This window comes from Sinohyriopsis cumingii, chromosome 6 (assembly GCF_028554795.1).
Source record: "Sinohyriopsis cumingii isolate HCF-2022 chromosome 6, ASM2855479v2, whole genome shotgun sequence".
NCBI classification, from domain to species: domain Eukaryota; kingdom Metazoa; phylum Mollusca; class Bivalvia; order Unionida; family Unionidae; genus Sinohyriopsis; species Sinohyriopsis cumingii.
In genome coordinates, this window is record NC_142966.1 from 129,812,310 (window position 1) to 129,818,401 (window position 6,092).

Sequence of the window (6,092 nt, forward strand, 5' to 3'; positions counted from 1 at the left end):
CTAAAGAATCCATCACTTTATTTCAACCATATATTTGCACACTTAAAAAAATTCATTTCAAAAGTCTTGTATATTTAGTACATAGAAAAGGCTGATGGACATCTTTTGCAGTAAGTTCATGCTTTAACTTTATTTAAAGAAATCTGAACAATCACACACTGACATGAGGAGAGGCACACCTTGATGAGTTCTCTTGAAATACAAAACTTTATCCTATTGTTCCAAAGGACATCGACAATTAAATTCCAAATTAACAAAAAGGATAGAACCAAACCAAAATCACAATCAGGAGGCTGAATATACACAACAATTCCCTTGACTGGAATATGGCACATCGATTAGGATTACTGGTGACTTCTGATGATTCTGACTGCATGTGCATGGAAAAGCACTATCGAAGGATAGAAAGTCATTTCCATCCAGGGTATTTTTTTCCTTTCATTACAAAACAAATTTGTTTCAAGAATAATAAGGAATGGATTAAAGTATTTTTATGTACTTAGATCTGAAAGGAATTTTTTTAAGACAGGCAATTTCTGGTGACTAAAACAATCACAAGTCCTGACTCAAATTCCACAAATGTCCATATGCCCAAAATTGCCATTTTTGTACTATTAATTGTAACACGATGATGCAATTGGTGTACTTCAATTCTGAATAGATAAAAACATGTAGATTTAAACATTTTAATTCTAACAATTCCAAAAAAATATGAACATGTCAGGCATTAAAAAAGTAACATTTGGTTAACATTAATAAGCATTTTAGTATTATTGTTTAAACTCATACTGGTGAAAAATTCCTCAAAACATAAGCAGAATCAAAAAAACTTTCATTGCAGGAACATATTTTTGACTTGGTGTCAATGATGAGGCAGTTAAATGGAGAAAATTTTTCAATCGGGGATTCCTGTATTGTTACTGAAGTGAATACAAAAATGTACAATTTATTTAACGATCACCTGTGCAGTTGTGATTTGGATTCCATATGAGAGAGAGAGAGATTACAAAAAGCGGTTATCGACCTAAAAGCTCCAGAACAAGTTCATCTCATTTTCCTATATTATGCACAGTATGCAAAAAGAAACAAAAAGTAAAACATTATTTTTCATATGATGTTTAAGTTTACTTGGTAATATAAAGGTCTATTCAGTACTTACATACAACAATTTGGTATCTGTTTATTCAAGTGAGATTCTGTACAAGTTACTTATAATTTCTGTTGACAAATTATAACAATAGATCAAATTACATCTTTGTAATTAATTCAAATCAAAAACATTGTCCATTTTAAACAAGTAATCTGACTGAAACAAGGAAAGGAAGACAATAAACAATGCACAAAACTGATACTAGCTGTATTGGTTAATGCTAGCTTATCGGTTCACTCACAACCATTTATCTTCGAAAAGTATACTTCAACTCACATGTATCTAAGGTGATTTTTTAAAAAAAAGTTTGAAATAATAATAAAAATGTGCTTTGATAATACAGTAGTAGTTTTAAAGATGTGACTTCTTAATAGTAATTTTTTTGTGACTAACTTTAGACTTAAAACACAAAATTCCAGAAGGCTGGGTTAAAAAGTTTTCCCACTATCACAGCCAATCAGTAAGGAAAATACTGCACAATAATTTCATGGGCTTATCTGGACTAATCGGAATCACATAAAGTGACATGTTCACGTTATAACATCAAAAATATTCAACTGCACACACCATGGGCAAAGTGCACAAACTATGTGATAAATGTTTATAATAATTATTGTAACTGAAAGAAGTGAAGAAGAGCAGATCACTCACAAAATAGCAGTTTAAACATCATTTAAACAAATTTAGGGTGTTATAAAGGAAAAGGAGCAAATCAAAAAATGATTTCATATACCAATATATGTACATAGCTGCCAACCTTCCAGGCTCACAATTAGTGAAAAGAGGGATAAAAAGTCGTGAATTTGGACATTAATTTGTGAAATATACCATGACAATAACTCCATCCACTCTGACTGTCAATACTACACTATATCAAGATCACAATATAAAACTAAAACACTACATATATGCAGAAATATTTATTTATCAAGACATGATACTGTGGCAGACTTGAACTTCCTCAACTGCTTGATCGTAAATTTGTTTTCTAAACAGTTCAGACTTCTTGCCGGCTGGTTGATCTTGGTGACTAAAATTGCTGACAAATGTTCTGCAGCTAAGGAGGCCCTAAAGTCTGTCTTATTTTTCCTCACTAGAGAAAATACTCTTTCACTGTTACTGTTGCTGTGAGGAATGCACATGAGCTGCAGCACTTTTGGTTCTTACACAGGAAAATTTGGAAGTGATTTTCGAGTCCAAGAACATTTGTCGGAACAAATGTTTAGCATGGTCTCCAGCTGATAAAGGTAGATTGTGTTCGACAAGAAAACTCACAAATAATGCTTCAGCGTTGGTAGCTTGCAGGTCTTCCACCGATGGCTTAAAATATTCCAGAGCTGAAATCTGCGAATTCTTAATTTCCCCAACTTTTACGTGTTTTTTGCAACCGATGTGCTTCCTTACATCGTCTCTGCAATGGCACACTGAGTGCACAAAGCATGATAAATATCAATGTTTAATGGCAGAATGCACGGCCAATTTTTGATATATTCCAAATTAAACTTCACTTTTTGAGCAATACATTTCTTTGTCCTTGGTGGTAAAGACATTTTCAAGATCTTACATGCGATGCTGAACGGTAACTCAAATCTGTTGGCGATGCATGCGCAGAGAACAATTCAGGTTAGGCCCCCGTTTCTTTCAAAAGCATTTGTAAAACTACTCTTATACATATAGATTAAAATAGGCTAAAATGCTTGCTACCGGGCCAACTGTACTAATCGGCTGTAGATCTACTAATATCGCGACCAGCAGTACCAGACCGTTTCGGCAACTGCGAATATCACGACTAGCGTTTAACGGGAAATCGGTTATTTTATTAAAGATTTAAAATAATTGAGAATGGAGAATTTGTGAATTTTTGGCTTGCGGCATGAATCCATGAATCGCTGAAAAAGTCGTGAAATTCACACCAAATTCGTGAGGGTTGGCAGCTATGCATGTACATGTGATCTTCAGATGTAAAAGTGAATTTATGTTTAATGATATAAGTACATCTTACTGCTATATAATTTTGTTTATCAATGAATGCATACAATATTTTATTAAGAACTATTAATAAAGAATAGAATATATGTACACTGACCATGGCTATGTTTCTTTAAATTGTTCTGAAACTGGACCTTCGAAACTGGTCTTTTTGTACAAACCTATCATTTTTGTAATTAATGTGCCAACACCAATATCTTAGTCATTTTCAAATATAAAAAACACTTTGCAGCTTAAGTTTGGTCCATATTATCAATATTTTAATGTGATAGTGGGATCACAATTATAAAATTAATAATGAGTTAGAGCACTGAGACACAAAGTTGAAATCTGGCACAAATACCTCTCAAATATATATCATGATCATATAAACAACTGATTATGCTAAGTAACTGAAAGCACGGTCAAACCACCTCTGTTATGATGGCATAATTTTATGATTTATCTCAGGTTTGAGCATCAGGTACAGCTTGATAATGATCAATTTGGTATAATCACATGTAGGTACAGTTTTCAAATAAAATCATACTTGGTATTTGTGATGGATGACCTGGCAGCAGTGTTACCTTAAAATCTGAAGGAAAAAAAATCTGTAATGAACAACTTTAGTGGTGAATAGAAATATGTGAATCTGATTCAGATCCCCCAGATAGGATAGTAAATTTCAGCCTATCTGTATAATAAAAACAAAGTAAAAAAGTTACAGTCCTACAATTAAACTATGTCTATGAAAATGCAAAGCCCCTGATCTACTAGCAAATTTACAATAATTATCTTGACATCTTGATAAAAAATAAATGTATACTTTGCCAGAATTCCTAGATCACAACTTAAACAAATCATGTTTCCTAATCATTTATGTTGCCACCAGTTTTTAATATTGATGATGAATTTATAAACGTAATTTGTTTACTCCACAAGGTTACCCTTTTGTGGTGACTTCACTGATGCATGCACACTTCATCAAAGCAAGCTGGTTAAAATCTTACATTGTAATTTAATTTCAAGGACTGATAATGTTAGATATTTTTAATTATATGTATTACTCTGTTTGCATATCCTGACATTTCTGTTTACAAAAACTCCAGATCTACTTCTGCTTAACTAATTCACAACTTATTTATAGGTTTTTATTTCCCTCTTTCCTTTGTAGCCTCAATAACATGATTACACTTGTTGCCTCAGGAAGACCAAAATCCAGGCAAATGAAAATATATCTAGCACGTAAATAACAATACAGTCATGTGCTACCGATGACAATGAATATAATAGTGAACTTGTCAGTGACACATGTTGACTTACAATGGGATATAGATCAAACAAAGATTGCCATTTTTTTATATGTGAATTTTCTAATATGTGACCTATACTCAAATGTTATGAATTTTTATACACATTTGAAGAGCTTAACACATTATGGATTATATAATACAAGGGTATTAGAAATATATGTTTCAATATACAAGTATATTTCCAACTGGATTTCTCTTTATTTAATAAAAATTTTCATTGCTTATTTCTCAAAATGTAAATCCAATTCACTAACAGCTAGTCATCCTTTAGAAATTTCCCTTCTATGCAAAATTTAATTAGTTTTATTTTCAGTCACACACCCCCCCACAACTCCACGCAACTTATTCTGACATCATTAATTTGGGCCCAAGGATGTCAAGAAAAAATTGGATGGTTTAAACTAGGTATTGAAAACCCTCCATCGTAAATTGCTGAATTTGCAAGTGACGTGAACCCTCTCCACTTCTATCAGTCGTCACCAGTTGATAAGTGAATTTTTTTTAAACTGAAATTTTGCATGCAGCCATAATTTACATAAATGTACAGCTGAAAAAAATTCATAAAAATCATAGATGGTCACCTCAGAATCTCAGGGTCATTTGGTATGGAATGAACCCTGGCATATCATCAATTCTGTATTAACAGAGTCATACACTACTGCAACATTCCATGACAATGTCAAGGTTTTGATACAGCAGCCTTTTTTCTTCACCATGTTGGAATATTTAAACAAGATCAGTCACGTAACTAGATTTACAACCTTATAAACCATCATCAATTCAATGGCCCTATTCAATCAAATAGGAAGTGATTTGACTTTCGGTATGAGATGTAGGAGATTTGTATTTGGAAAGGGGATAAAGCAAAAGTAGATCTTTGATACATTTTCTACTTTATTTCCAAAACATGGCAGTGTTGTCACAATCTGTTATTAGTTCTAACACTTCTATTCAACAAAACTACCATTACCAATGACCAGATGAAGGAATATAATCAATTCCACGAAAATAGGGAAACCACGAGAAAAGAGGAACGGTTGTACACAGCAGCCGTGCGAATAGCCTCGGCCTTTCTGAAGTCTTCTAGAGTTGTTTCCCCTATTCTGAAGCCATAGCTATAAAGATTTATTGCTGAAGCTTCAATATATCCAAAGAGTGGCGATTACTCATTGCAAAAACACATTTTAAAATACCCTGAACATAGCATCATATGGCCAAAATGCGTACAGTCAGGACAAAGGTGTTGTGATGAACCATCAAAAACCAACACGGCAACAGAGAGCACGCTGACAACACAACCACGCGAAACCATAAAAAAAGAATGGTTCATTATTCACTATGACAACATACTAGACAAATTTAACATATCCTGATATGATACAAAATAGCAAGACATGCACAGATAAACCTAATATATATCCTGAAAAGCAAGCTCTTACCAAAACAAATTTCTTCAAGCTTGGCTCGGTCGAAGGTTCTAGAGCGTCCTTGAACTTGATGGCCGCATAATAGCTTAATAATTTTTTTCAACTTGCGCCATGAGGACATAATTATGTTGGCAGAAAACGGAAACACGTTAAATAACGTAACTTTATTTGACAGAAGAGCCTTTACCTAATTTTCTTTTAACCAAAATTGGCCGCTCAGGAATAAAAAGGATA

At 33.2% G+C, this 6,092-nt stretch overlaps 1 protein-coding gene across 1 annotated transcript in view; it reads right to left on the bottom strand.

Annotated features, from left to right (window-relative positions):
• Window positions 1–5,941, bottom strand: part of LOC149797953 (putative protein FAM10A4) — a 54,077-nt gene extending 48,136 nt beyond the window's left edge. Inside the window, exon 1 of the mRNA XM_089963022.1 lies at window positions 5,871–5,941. The gene's annotated coding sequence lies outside the window, so the exon portion shown is untranslated. The remainder of the gene's footprint in view (window positions 1–5,870) is intronic.
• Window positions 5,942–6,092: the final 151 nt, after the last annotated feature.